Source organism: Manis javanica, chromosome 3 (assembly GCF_040802235.1).
Source record: "Manis javanica isolate MJ-LG chromosome 3, MJ_LKY, whole genome shotgun sequence".
NCBI lineage: Eukaryota > Metazoa > Chordata > Mammalia > Pholidota > Manidae > Manis > Manis javanica.
The window spans coordinates 10,071,614-10,087,348 of record NC_133158.1 but is presented as its reverse complement, the minus strand read 5'-3'; the positions used below and the strand labels follow the sequence as shown (position 1 = coordinate 10,087,348).

Sequence of the window (15,735 nt, the reverse complement as noted above, 5' to 3'; positions counted from 1 at the left end):
CAGCAGCAGATCAGAGAACCTTCACAGGCATGCTTGCAGCCAAGCCAGGGCCTCTGCCATCCAAACAGGACAGGCCCAGGCCTGGGAGACTCCCAGGTGCCAATACCAGTCCTCTACATCCTTTAGACCCCAAAGAGTCACCTGTTACACCTGAGAATAAGAAAACTGAAACCCTTTAAGGCCAACGATAGAAAAGAAACACTGTTAAATGATGTATTCTTTGAAAACTCAAATGAATCCGATTTTCTACCCGTTATGGAGAGCCTCCCTCTGCCTGCTATATAATGTGCAAAGCATTCCCCTCCCAGCAAAATCCATGGACGTGAATTTCTTTTGTTGTGAGCCCACACCTGAATGTACTGACGTCTATGACAAATATCACAGGTGCCCAGAATCCAAGATGAAATGAAATTACACTTCAAACCATACATCCCAGCTGTCTATGTTAATATTTCAATGCACCCAAACAAAATCAAGTATCCTTTTGAAAAGCAAAGAAAACGGTTAGGGGAACTGTATATTCACAGCACCAGGAAAACATAACACATTCTCTATTCCAAATTAATCGAAGTAATAATAACAATCTCACCATGACAGCATTAGCTTTCTTCATGAAGAAAAATTAGAAAACACATAAAGTATACACAGCCCCTGGCTTACTATGGTTTGACTTACGGTGCGAAAGTACATTTCCTGTCGAAATCGGAGTTCGAAATTTGACTTTGGTCGTTTTCTGGCTGGCGGATTTGGTACAGAGCGAGACTCTCTTCGTGATGTTGGGCAGGGCAGCGAGCGCACGAGATCCCGGGGGTGGATAACCAAAGACTTTCAACCATTCTGTTTTTCACTTTCAGTTTCACTAATCAATTGTTTCCTTCCACTGAAGTGCACTAAATAAATAATCCGTTGGTTTACGTATTTTCTATGCTTCTGGGGGACCTTTTTTTATGTATCTGTTTACTATGCTTCTCAGAGCTAGTGAACTCTAATTATTCCCAAATAATCCTTCTTTGTATCTAGACAATGAGTAAAAAACAGTATCTTAACCATAGGAATGTGGCTCCCATTAGGGTACGTGGTTAAGCCTCAGTTTCCTGGTCTGTAAAATTAAAAATACCAACCTTGACATTGTTATGAAGACAATACAAGTTACTGTGAGCAGAGCCCCTCCTCACTCAGCACTAGGCATATACGTAGTGCTTTTAAAATGCCTGACAACATAGTGGCAAACTGGTGCAGAGACCCCATTTCTGTTATCACTATACTGTACTCCCTCTAGCCCCAAGTCATGGATCAGACGTCCTTCTTCCCCTGACCCTGGGAAATCAGACAATCAAAGAGATTCCTCTTTCTTCCTGAAGGTGCTATGACATGAACCAAAGGAGTTAAAAAGGCAGCCAAGTCAGAGGAAGCAAAATCTATGGATCAATTCTGTTGACGAAATTTAAGCCTAGGACAAAGCCAATTGAAAACCAACCCCATGAGAGGCTTTATATTTACACGAACCAATTATTTGCCAAAGCTCACTTTTCTGTCTCTTACATGCAAAAGATCCCTAAATGATACTAAAAGTGTTCTTGGTGACCTTCAGAGTCACCTGAACACCTGATCGTCAATTTCTCAATGCATAAAAGGCAGTTGTTTGACTAGAGCTCTGGCTCTAAGCCCTGGCTGCTTTAAAAACAGAACACCCCATGCTTAAGACCCTACCTCCAGAGATTCACATTTAATTGGTCTGGGGTGGGAACAAGAAATCAGTACTTTAAAAAAGTACAGATGATTCTATTGTGAAGCCAGAGATAAGAACCACAGACTTCCTTGCCGAGCTACAGCTGAGGTGTTCCACGCTGACCTCCTCAACTCTCACCCTCACAGCCTGCAACCTGACAAGCTAAATCTTAACATCAGTAAAGAGCTGGCCAGGCTGAAATGAACAGCCTGCTGCTGAAATCATACCAGTGTGGCGCCAACCTCAGAACTGAGACAGACAAATCTGAACTGAACCAGAGTTCTAGCCAGAAAGCTCACAAACAAATGAACCAGCTACAAATATAAAGAATGGGGTTATCCTCAGGGATACTAATTTATACCCTTTACGCAAGACGTTTCTTAGAATCACAATCTCCACTGCCAGTTCCCCTTTTTTTCCTGAAAAGAGGTTGCTTTTCATTTCCCAGAACCTTTAAGAGTATCTGGGTGGGGCAAAGAAGGACAAAGGCTACCAGCGGCATCTATGTTGGAGTGGCTTCGTGCTGGCAGCTGTATTACCCATCCTGCTAGAACAGCAAGACACGAGTCCAGAGTTCATCAGGTAAGCATGACAACTCCGAAGTACTTACAAGCAGACTGTAATTCCTGTAAATCAGTCTTTAACTAGACTGGATAGAGGCCATAGGTTTTGGGATCCCACACCTGCTAGCTCCCAAGCTCACTACACTATTAGTGGAAAAAGAAAATCTGCAGAGATATATCCAATTCAAGAAACGAGGGAGGTACACATCAGAAGGCCCTCCGCAACACTGTAAGTAATGGAAACCATACTCCAGAGAGTAGATAAACTTCCCAGCCAGCCCTACACAGCCCACTGTAGTGTAAGGATCTGAGCTGTGTGTCAGAACTGCCTATCTAAAAGGAGCTGACTTAGGACAAAAGTAAAAGGTGCAGTTTTACTGTATACAGACCAACTGACAAGAAGTAACAGATGGGGAATGGCCATCCCAAGGAAGGTGGGTGAACCCTGTCCTCCTCACATTCCCCAAAGCATTGTACTGTGTGGTTTATTCACAGCAAGGTAGGAATGGGCAGGGGAACCTGCTTCTAAGGACATGCTGCATGGTTTATCAAGGGCTCTAAGCTCTCTACAGATAAGAGGCTCTCCACCTACCACCCCCAATGGAGTTTGACATATGGAATGTGTTCAATAATGAATGAATGCATGAATATATGAATAAAAGAAAGGCTGATGTTGTCTGTGTCACAAGTGTTTGTCCATCTGTGTATGTATGCATGTGTGTTAACATAACAAACAAGCAAACCCCCCCTTCCCTCGTATTGTCTTGCTTTCTAGTTACTGCCCACCTGCCAGAAACAGCAAACATCTAAACCATGAAAATGGAAGAAACAATCCTGAGAACCTGGTAAGCAATTCTTTAAGGAGGTAACTCAGAAATGAACAGGGTAGCAAAGGATGTTTTCACTCTGGCACCAGACTTCTTTTTAACACACAAACTATTCATTAAAGATGACTCTATTTAGTTGTCCTCTTTATTCTGTCTATGTCAGTAACGTGTGATTTCTTTTTTCCTGATAAGAATATAATCATGTACTACTAGCACTTACATAATTTAAAACAAATTTTAAGTCCCTTCCTCAAATGCATTTTAATCATATGACATGTTTTTTAATAGCTTTAAAAAATTACTTGAACAGCAGTAAAAAAAAATGTATATCCAGTATATTAAGCAACTTAATATTATATTGGCAAGGAGCAAAGATTTGCAAAAAGAAACAGTATGTGGCCCCCAACGAAAGACACACTCAACACACCAAATTCAATCAATTGTAATACTCTTTATGCTCTCCTAAACTCAAAACGCCAACCAGTGGCAGCATGGCAATGATAATGGTAAGGCTATGAATCATGTTATTGATTTTCAATATCTTCTGCAGAAAATTAAATTATGCAAATGCATGCCTTTACGGGTCCTTACCTTAATGTGAAATTGCATACTTGCTTATGTCAGCAACTTAATTACACAATTAAAAATGGAGCATGCTTATGAAAATATGTAGTTTCACTCTTCAGAATAGACAGTAAGTATAAATCTGCCTATGGTTATGGTGTGACTAATAAGAGGGAGGAGTTGCTGTTATGCAAACATATATTCTACCAAGTTCTACAGCACCGAGCCCACTATGGTTAATGGAGCTGAAGTCATATGTCAGCAGAAAGCTCAGGAGGGCTTTTAATGGTGTTACAATGCTTCAAGGAATTGGAATCCCAGTGATGTAAAAAGTGTTGAAGTTATAAAGGACACCCAGTTGTGTACAATGCTGTAAACACCTCAAACAGGTCAGCTCTAGTGCAAGCCACACACATCCACACACTGGGCTAAAAAACCTGGGCATAAAGAATCAAATTTGGGCAATCTTCAAGGGTCTAGATAGTGTAATAAAGAAACGAGTTTAGAAAAGAAAAACCCACTATACTCATCATCCAGGAGAATCTGAGTCTCTCAATTTTGACAAGATGAAAGTGGAGATTTCAAAACCAACAGCATTAACTAACCAGTGATGCTGACGTCTCACTCAGCAGGAGGAATCTTAAAGTCAGGTTGGTTGCTATGCAGAGACTAAATGAGTGACAGGTATTTTCATTAGGGAATTTTTATAAACTCTATCACCTCTCAGAACTTCTACTGAGCCTACCTCATTTCCAGCCTGAAGCAAAAAAGATAAAAATGTTTCCAGACCCAAAGGCCCAATCCTCTCCTACAAAAATATTCTAAGAATTACCTACTAAAGATATCACCGAAACTGTTTCCTGTGTGCATGACTTTATTTCCCAAAGCCACCGGACATAGTTTATGATTATAAATGTTTTTATTCTGGGAATATAAAAGCAGATGCGTATCCCATCTGCCTTAACTCCATCTTCAGGAGGATTCTGTGTAATCCTCAGTCTCTGTGCTGCTGAGAAATTTTGACGTGGGGGAGAAAAAGAGTCTCCGGCTGTGTTAACTCTTCTGTGTTGATGTGCAGGCCGAACATTTTTCATACGAAGAGACCAGCTCCTCTAAACACTCCATTACATAATGTTCCTGTCACAGATGTCTTCTCTTAGGTTTTACTGTCAGAGAGAATGGTCACTGAATCTACATGGGGTAAAAATTAATGTAGTTATGCACTGATAGAAAATATTTTTCTTCCAAAATCGCAAATGCGTGAGATAAAAAATTACAGAACACAGCTAATGTCTTCCTGTTCTTGACCGGGTGGTACATTTATATATGCATTTGCTTATCTAGAAATGAAGGGAAGTCTGAAGTGTCCATCAAGAAAAGAACACATGAAGTCACGAAGCATTTCAAAATAACCACAGCATTTCTCCACATTATTAATCTATTTAACCATATCAAGCCAACGATGTGCACTTGATCACAACTATGTCCTGATTTCCTATGGGGAAAGTGGCTCTATGGCTGAGGTTATGCAGAGAGGAAGCCACAGTAAGTCTCTGATGAGAACAGCCCCAAATTGCATCTGCAACATGGGTATACATCTTGTATGCAAAGCAAAATAGTGTAGTGATAATTAGGGGTACTTCCACTTAACTGTGTGTCCAGTTCTAGGTCATTTCAAAGGATTTAGAAGCCTGGGAACCTAAAATTGGAGAACTGGTTAGTTTCCATCCAAAACTGAAAACATCAGAACACAGAAATCCTGGTTCCCTAGCGCTAGAATGACAATTACTTAGAGTGATGGATGGATTGCTCTCATTATAAAGAGTCCTAGTTCTCTGCCAGACTTAGTGCCAAAAGTAAGTCCACTAAAAATAACAGGCACTTAAATCTTCAAATCCAGATGCGTATTTCCAGAATGGCAGACAAACAGTTAAGCAGACTGTTTATATCTATTATAACTGCTCATACAACAAACAAATTAAAGATCCTTCAAGGATGGCAAAATCTCTATCAAGCATAATTTTCTCTAAATTTTAAACAGCATTTAAGAACATTAAATTCCACACAATAGTCTAAAATGAATAAATCCTTATCTTTTTTATGCTTACAATGGGCAAAAGTATCAAATTATAGTAAAAGTAATTAAATATTCCAATCAGCCTCCCATCTCCTTTGTGTCTGTATTTCAATTGTAGCAAAATGTACTTAGCAAGTGTCCCAAAAGTAGAATCAAGAAGTGTGTTCCTTTGTAACTACTGCATTTACAAATGGTCCCTCTAGTTGTCTGTGATACTGAGCTAACCTCAAATTATATTACAGTGGATTACCTATTTTATCATATTCAAATGTACTTATTGTCCCAACTACAAAAATAGAATTCTTCTCATCATCTATAGTGATAAAAGGACCTAATATAGAGCCATGACTTCTTTTTAAGTAAAATAAATTACTAAACTCAGAGGCAATTCAAGGAAAGAGGAATCATACAGCAGTGGAGCATTGCAGCGGGGGGGCGGGGGGTAGGGGCGTGGAGTGACACGCAACCTAAGTCTTGTAAAAATGACAAGTCAGGTGGAGAAGCTCTTAAGTATTTTACTCTGAAATAATGGATTCCAGGAGGCAGAATTTAATTTTTATTCAGACAAGAGTAAAGGGACAAAAATTTTGATCTGTCCCTCTGCTATTAACTATACTATAGTTTAAAAACTTCAGAAATAAAAATACACACTTCCACAGGTAACTGTTTTATATGGGAGGCTTAGAAAGGTACACTTAGAAAACTGATTTATATGGGGGCTCATTTGTGATGAAAATCTGAAAAAGACCATGGTTCAATCTTCCACAGGGACCCCCTGCTAAGAAAAGAATTGGACTCCTGGCTTCAGATATTTTATAACATCAGATAGAAATATATCAACGAACTCTTCCAAACCACTTAAAACAGTTTGGTTCTCAAAGAATCAAGTCTCTTGATTCTGTAAGATTACTGGGAAAATGAAGATTTGTCATTGATAGTGTTGTGGTAACGCCCATTGCCACCAATCTGTACTTCCAGTTTTACCATTGTGTCACCCCTTTGAATCCTTATTAATCAACAGACCTGGCAAATGCAGGTCTGAGCTTGCATACGGTGGCCACCATGCTGAATACAGCCATTGAGCCAGATGTTTTGTTTCACCCCTTGTATGTGTATGCATGTGTGTGCAGTGTATTTAATTAGTTGCCAACATGGGAAAATCCAGAAGAGAACCCCAATACCTGTATACTTTTTAAGAAGAGATTTGGACTTATTTCACAAATCGCAACAATATGTTATGTGAATACAGACTAGCTCTTTAGAATAGAATCATGACTGTCCCCAGCTCCTTCTGATCATTTCTCTACGCTCTATGGCCATCTGGGCTTTCCACCTGTCAGGCCTGGCCTGACAATATACTAATTCAATTATTGCCTACGGGCAATAATACTAAATTAAATACTAAAAGCATTTCAATGCAATGGCTCATGTAATTCTTCCAATAATCTTACGGCTTAAGTACAGTTACTCAGAAAAGGTATGTAACTTGCCCAAGGACATACAGCCCCAAACCAGATATGACTCTCAACTTGTAAAATTGACACTATACTACAACTATTCTTCACAAAATTGAATTTCAGGAATCATAAAATATGTGTGAGTTAACAGCTACTCCACCTGCTCAAAAGTTCATAAACATCACAAGTGGAAAATGGTTTCTACCTGGACCTCAGAAAACTCGAAAATAATACTTTCAAAAGAAAGAGCTGTCTAGGCTATTCTTCCCACTACTATTGGCAACTGTCTAAAATAAAATGTTCTGATAGTACTAACAGAAAAATACAACAGAGTGATTTTTCTAATATGATGTGAACAATTGGTTATGTCTATAAAAAAGAAAGTCATTTCTATTCAGGCAGAAATAAATATTAACTTACAACTGTTTGTTTAAAATTTGTAATCATGACGCCCTAATGCACTTTTATCCCTGAGAAATAAAGGATCAGCTTAACTTGGGCCTTATTTATAGTTGAGTCATTTACACAGGCATAATCCCTATGAAATACTGAATGAAGAAAGCTTTTAAAAAAAACAACTGAAATGGACAAAGAAACCCTCCATAAATGTTGTTGGGTGCCCATTTCAAAACCATGGTGGCACCCACCAACCCCAGTGAAATTTGCCAGAAGTGAGCACATAGCTTCACAGTGGCAAAAATACCCAGTAAGATAAAACCCAACAATAGTAGGGGGTAGAGAACAGATTGTAGGCATAATGCCTAAGCCTTGGGTTTGGGGATGAAATACAGAGGGGATTCCAACCATGATACCCTTTTGCTCAAGACATCATTCATGGCACAGACTGACCGGACTGGCTTAGTGAACCCACAAACCTGAGACTTCTAGAGCCAGAGTGGAGATACCACTTATGTCCTGACCAGCCAGCCGCTCAGTGGCCTGTAGCTGTCTATTCCCCAGAGCTGTGTTCTTGGTCAGCTAAGTATTTACTCCACCTCTACACTTACAGTTTAAGTAAAGTCCCTAACTCCTTCTGGCAAAAAACAGAATTCTAGGGAGTTTGGTAAGATTTAGGCAAGTTTTTCATGGTCTCCCCAAAGCAGAATGCTCCTGCACCAAGGCAGTGGACAATGCGTACCCCACAAAGGTCCTGCCCTCCTGGGGCTTCCAGACCACTCAGGGGCCAGTCAGTAAATGCATGAATTATAATTTGTATTCCTGGTGAAACAAATGTGATAATTACATGAAATAAACAAGTTACTACCAATAGAGAATACAAGTAGGGAAGAAATGTATTTGGAGTAGCCAGGGAAGGAGATACCCTTTTAGCCTAAGGCATTGGCAGACAGGAGGATAGAGTTCAAGATGGGGAGCAGCACATATAAGGATGACCAGGCAGGAGAGAGAGAGAGTGTGGGATTAAGTGGGCCTGCCAGGCCCACGCTTGGTGAGCTGGCTGGGAGAGAAGGAGGTTGAGGATGAGCAAGGGCAGGACCCTGCAGGACTTTTAGGAACTTTGAAGTGAGTTTGGAAGACAATGAAGGACCCCAAGAGGACATGCAGTATGTCTGATATATGCTTTCCTTTCAAACCAATACAGTGATTTTTAGTATATTTAGAGAGTTGTGCAACCATCAACATAATCTGATTTTAGAACATTTTTATCAAGGCAGGCTTTGAAAAGGTGACTGTGCTGTGTGGGGAACAGACTAGTGGGAGGCAGACAGGAGCAGAAAACAGTGGCTCACCACAGGGCCCCCCAGAGGGAGTTAAGACAATCATTCATTAAATGTGTACTTGCACCTGTGAGCAGGACGGTGGCCCTCCTGGAGGCATAATTTTGGAGAGCAAACAGTAGCCTAATATTTATAATCAGTTGGCCAAAAGCCTACTCAGTATTTCTAGTTTTATTTTGCTGTTATTTTTTACAAGTCCCCCATTGTCCTTTTTCACCTGATTTAGGATTGGCACTGGATTGATCAAGGATTTAATTGCTTATGCATATCAATAAAACAAGGTAACAGTTAATGAGAGGCACACCAGATACAACTACTTAAAAGCAAAATGAGGAAAAGACAGAAGGTAAGAATTCTCCTTATCAGTGTATTTTCTCTTAGAGCTATAAAGTACATAAAGGTACACCCTCAATATCACACCAGAAAAAAACTTACCTGCCTGTATGTATACTTAGAGAGGTATAGAAGGCTCTACCATGGATTTCATAGGATGCTTAGGTGGGTAGTTTTTCTTAAAAAAACAGTTTTATCATCTTTTAAACATGGACATGTACATGGCTTTAAACCCAAGTTGGCTTCTGTCTCCCCAAATGATTTAAAACAAAACAAAAACAAATGCTGTCTTTCACAACTAGATGTGAACAGTGGAACAGTAAATGACCTAAATAAAGGATAATTAATAAATTAAATCTACAGGAATTCATTCCTGCACAATGACAGAGTTTATCTCTAGCAACTGTTCAGAATTGTCTAAACCATAAAAAATGTATTCAGAGACAGATAAGCTTTGTGGCTGGTAAGGAGATAAATTACCAAATACCTCTCTCTCTCCATTATTTGAAATCCATAGGACCGTTTCTCCCTCCTGAAACACTGAGAAACAGGCCTTGAGTCAAGTAATGTAGACTTGTCCCTGGGATTTAAAAGAAAAAAATAACACAAGAAATTGAGTAGCATTACCCAGGCAACCATTTTAATGTTGCTAGTCAGAATATCCCAGGGCTACATGTTCATTTTTATTATCTCCATTTTTTTTAGGTGTTAAGTTTCTCTTCCTTTCCAGCAAGAATGAGGTTTTGCTTTGTTCTCTTCAATTGCAGAAAGAAATCAGAAGAAATATATTGCATTCTGCTTTCCTTCAAAAGGATTTATTAAGTTGAAATAACACAATGCAAGTCCCAATGAAAGTAACTTAAAGGGGTTATTTCAATCTTAAATAAAGTAATTTAATTAAAAAATTTAAGCCATATAAAAATTTTCACCAGATCACATCATGGTGCCTAATGTATTTGTCTCTAAGTTGGCTTCAACTACCTCTTAAAAGCAGTTTCTGTCATTGTATAGGATTTTTTTTTTCCTTTTTTGGAAAAAGAGCTATTTTACCAAGTCCTTTTCTGATGAAAAATGGCTACTGAAGAAGTAGCATTTTGTTTTATTTTGTTTTGTTTCTTTTTTGGTTGTGATTTTTCTAAAACCTCTGGCTCTGACCACTTACACTGCAGGACCCATTTGAAGAGTCAAATGGATAAGCAGTTTTATGACTTTAAAAAGCTCAAATCCAAAACTGAAAGTTTCAGTTCAATATGGCTTTTTTTTTCCTTTTCAATATCTATTTGTCTACAAGGCACTGAATAAAATCAATTGCAAGGAAACTTTTCAACTCTCAATTTAAGTCCTTTTATGACTGCAGTACAATCAAACTAGGGGAGGGAGGGAGTCAATCAAACTATTCAAAGGGCAGTTCGCCCCCCTTTTTTTTGTAATAAATATGATACTGAGAGGAAATTTTCTACCTTTAGAGGCTTCCCTATCAGGCAAAACTTAATGAAATGTATTGTTCCCTGACTTTTAGATAGCAGATGAGAACGACATGAAAGACTCTGGAACAATTGGTGTAACACATGTATCCAAACTACAGAACTGCAGATTACAGTAATCCTCAGGGGGTTTTGAAAAATAAATGCTTCATAAGTATTACTTACAAAGGTTTATTAAACACATTTACTCTTAAATATCACCTCTGCATAATCAGTAAGTATTAAATAAAAAGGTAAGAGAAATGGAAGCCAGAGGAAACCTCGTGTTTTTCTTTTGTGCCAGCCCATGTTCACGTTAATCCATTCTTTGATACTTAATACAATGAGACAGAAAAAAGGCTTCAGATTTTAGGTGTTTCTGAAATCACATGTGATACTTGACAGTGACTGAGGAGCCAGTGTTTCAGAAAAAGAAAAGGCACTCTGTGAAACGTGCTTAGGACACTTCCCTTCACACTGTGGGAGAGGGAGGTCGTCATAACTAAGATGCTCTTTTACCCAGAGTGAAGTAATGCTCAGTCCCAGGACAAAACAGTGGATGGAACGGGGGTTTGGAGCTCAGGATATTATGGCAGAAACAAAGATTCTGAAGATATTTTTCGGGAAGAAGGTTTTCTTTTAAAACTTATGTCAATGTCAAAGAAATACATTCATTCCTTAAATTCCTGCTGTATACTGCTTTAGTTTCTAACATTAACAAAGATAATTCAAGATGCCAAGGATAGCTAGTATTTTTTAGCACTTGCGATGTACTCAGAGACACTGTGCTGGATTATCCTACTTAATCCTCATCAGAACGTTAAGTGTAAACCCTCTCGGCACGCCCATGTCCCAAGACACAACATGGTGACGATGTTCCTTGTCAAATTCACATTACACTGTGTATTGGAGAGGCATTCAAACCCAGACACTCTAAAAGAGGGAAAAAAGGAAATGAAGCTCCACAGAGACATTCTTATGAAATACAAAGTGCCTGCAACATGGGAATGGCTTGTGTATATTTAGCTTCTTTTTGAAAAATATAAGAACCACAACATAAAATGTTGACATGGGACATGTTTGCACTGATACAGAGTGACCACTAAACCAGGACTCTCCTGGATAATTCTAATTTGACTGTCTTAAGGACTCCGCCTGGTTACTTAGGTGCCCCAACTGTGCATCCCAGGAGAACCACAGTGTATTTTCAATTGTTCTTTTAAGAGGTTTCACACAGAAAGAATTCCCACCATAAAAATTCTTTAGTTGCAACTAAAAATGCCATAATAAAAGTGATAATTCCTGAAAATTATTACAAGGCTTGCAAAGAGAATTCTAACACTACATCCTACACAGGAAGGCATTACGCTAGCACCAACTAACTGCTGAGAAAACAATTCACTTTCTCTAAAACAGAAAAAAAGAATGTTCCATGCAGGCATATGTTCACATTTTAACTAGGAATTAGGGATTAGTAGACGCCTTTAGAACTACACTGTCCAATACAGGAGCCTCCAGCCACAGGGGGCTACCCCAAACTGTGTTGTGAGAATACAATACACAGAGAATTTCAAATACTTAGGGGAAAAAAAAAAGATTGTAAAAAATCTCAATAATTTTAACTTTGATTACATGTTAAGACAATATTTTGGATATACTAGATAAAATTAATCTCCTCAATCTAAAATGAAACATGTTGTTTTGAAGACTTACACAAGCACTGTGAAAGTCAGCTTCTTTGTCCCTTTAGCTCCTGCCCCAAGGACAAAAAGTAACCTAGAATACTTTAGTGAAACCCTTCTTTCTCCTTCTATCTATCCCATTCCCACAAATTAGGAAAACTCAACTTCTTTCTCTGCTCTTTTATTCAAGAGACATCTAACTCTGTGGGGAGGGGACAGAGTGTTTTTATAGAGGCGTACAGTACAGTGCTTCAGCAATGGAATATAGGGCTCATAAATGCACTAGGAGGCCAAATGGCTTGGCTCTGAAGAATACAGGAACAATACCATAGTGTCTGGCATTCTGGACACTCGGTTTTTCAGAAGGAACTAGATTGAGGGGACATAACAGCATATACAGAGAAGAGAACAATTTCATTTTAGACATTACTATTTCTGGAAAACATAACCAACTGAATCATTGTGTCCAACCTGGAAGCATACAGTAGTTTCTCATCTTGCAAGGAACATGAACATTTTCAGGGTCACATGACTAGGACCCTTCCCAAATGTTTACACCCAAAAGCAAACCTTCTAAGAGGTCCAGGCATTCCTGCAGGTGCCCAATTCAACACATAATCACCCATCTTGCTGTTGGCTTTCTAACTCCATGCCCACTCCTTTAAAAAATAGGATGTCCCTTTGGACATACAGCCTTAAATGCCCAAATCATGGGTTTCAAATGTTGGGGCAAGAACACACCCCTAAGAACACAATTCTCCAGGTCTACCATGTCTCTGAAGTATATTTTCTAAACAAACTCCTGGGATCAGATGCAGGTTGTCAACAGACCAGATTCTAAGCAACACTACTTTGCTCGTATCAACAACTACTGCTAATGGAAGGAAAGGAAAATGAAGATATTTTGCAAAATAAGATTAGAAAAAATTTTAAATTAAGCCCTCTAAACTGACTTGTCTACACAAAGCGTGGAGATAAAAAGTGTGTTTTGCATTGCTCTCTACTCGCGGTTTTGAAGGTCATGGGACTCACAACAGATGTGTGGCCTGGTTTGAACCATAAAGATCTGCATGGCTAATAAGAGTTAGTGTAAAAGCACAGCAGCTGAGGCACTGTGGCTGCAACAGTTGGTGGGCTCCAGCCCAGCAGGGCAGGCCCCTAGTTTTGCTACAACAGACGGTATCCCTTGCAGGCAAGCTGCCCAAATCTGGAACCAGCAACTTATATGCCCCATGATGGACAAAAACCCATTCAATCAAAAAAAGCAGTGCAGACCTGAGAAAGACCTGTCTAAACAGATCTAAATAGCACAGTAAAATAGATGCACAGTCATTTTCCTGGAGCAAAGGAAATAACAAGCCATTACTTTGCTGGCAACAGTCTTGGGGCCATGAAACTGATCAATAATCATATTATCACACATCTTGGCATTTCCACAATAAATTCTGTTTTTAATAGCATTTATTGCTTTTTCTGATTATAAAAGCAATAAATATTCGTTGTAGAAGCACATTAGGCAAAGTACATTAATGAGGAGTACATTAAGTAGACAGGAGAGTACATAAAAAGCATAAACAAGAAAATAAAAATAACTATAAACACTTAAATTTTTGGTGTACTTCCCTCTGTTACAATAATCAATGGGGGTGATTTTTCAGTGCATGGTGAATCTTTCAAAATGAGTCTGTGTTAAACCCTGTAACTCTCAAAGTGGAAGAATGTGTAGAAGTAAAGCTCACTTCTACAGAAATTAAAAGTACCACCACTAACAAGCCAGGCCAATTGGCTTTGCCCAAACCCACTGTCTCATATGTGAAAGCAGGGGATTGCGGAAATGACTAGTATGGTCACTTCAAGTACTGACATGGTCCAATGTGAACAACTTTACCTTTCTTGTTAAATAATCTAAATCAACCAAGAGCAAACATAGCAGAATGGCAGCCCACTGATATGGAGCCCATAAACATACATATGTCAATCAGTTCCCACCATTTACAAAGGGGAAAGGACACAGACAGTCCAGAATTTAACCTTCTCTTTTAAAAAAATTAGTATCAGGCCATACTGAACCATATGGCAACAACTGGCTCAAGACACCTAGCTTAGGACCACCTTCGTTTAACCAGCTGGAATCCCAGGTTTCAGTCACCAGTTGTCCCCGCTCCTATGGTTTATTTTGTAAGACTTTTCAGTTATTTATGGTATGCCTCCCACGTCCTTCTAAGTGGGTTTGCAAATCCTTTAGAAACGTCTAGCAAGTAAAAGAAAAGATATAAGCCATATATACATATACAGCTCTGTGCTAATCATCTTAATTTAAAACTTAGTATGTGGTAGGTACCATTTTAATGCTTTAACTTAATCCTTTAATCCTCACAATATCCCTAACTCAGTAAGCACCATTGTTGAACCATTTTAAATGACCAAAATAGAGGCTTAGAGGTTAACTGATTTGCTTAAAGACACAGAGATAGGATAAGACAGAGTTGTTGTGTCCAAGCCCAGGATAGTGAAGCAAATTGTTTAGGACTCTAATTCAGTCTTGTCTATTTGGCGATTCTTCTTTGCCAACATGCAAAGTAGATATGAGAGACATAAATGAACTTGAACAGGATTAAAGAAAGAAATAAAGATGAGCATAGGACTGAAATACCCAAATACCAACAAAGAAAGAGAAAGCAATGAAAATTACAAATTATTCAATTGCAAGCTTGTGAAGTGCTTCACCTTGCAGACAGGTAGACTAGCCATCAACATTAGTCAAAGTAAAACTGTAAAGTAGATAAAACTCAGGCACTGTCAGTCTCCACGAAGCTTTGCAAACTACTGATGAGAAAAATCATCCAAAACATGGAAATAAGGTAAAGAAAAAGTAGCCTGCCCTTTCAATGTCATACTGGGGAGGAATTTAACAAACTCATGCAGAAATAACTCAATTACATAGGCGAATATACCACTGTTTGATTTGCTATTCACTATGGTTAAAGGCCAGACTTGGTGAAGTTACACATTAACCTATAGATTTATATCCAGTTTCAAAAAAAGAAAAATAGGTTACAGTTTTCTAACTCTGTAGGATATTAACCAGTGTTACATCTAACCTAGCAATCATATTCTGACATTTCTTTTTACCTAAAAATACCCTGTTCCTCCAAATGCCCTTCCAACCAGGTTTATGGTATTACTGTTTGCCTCATTAATTATTTGAATTTGATATGCATTAATTATGTTTGTGCAAGAGTTATGTTTTTAACTTTTTGAAAATTAAGATTTGACACTGCAATGACTTAAAACCATTCTCCAA

The 15,735-nt window shown here is 38.7% G+C and overlaps 1 protein-coding gene and 1 long non-coding RNA gene across 4 annotated transcripts in view; one reads left to right on the top strand and one right to left on the bottom strand.

Moving 5' to 3' along the window:
* The window catches only part of PTPRG (protein tyrosine phosphatase receptor type G), a 624,649-nt gene that overhangs the window by 470,365 nt on the left and 138,549 nt on the right, over positions 1-15,735 (bottom strand). The gene's annotated exons all lie outside the window — the stretch shown is intronic.
* On the top strand, positions 676-9,765 carry LOC118972514 (uncharacterized). The gene is made up of 3 exons (XR_005061542.2): positions 676-2,521; positions 3,068-3,137; positions 9,180-9,765. It is a non-coding gene; the product is annotated as an uncharacterized lncRNA (long non-coding RNA).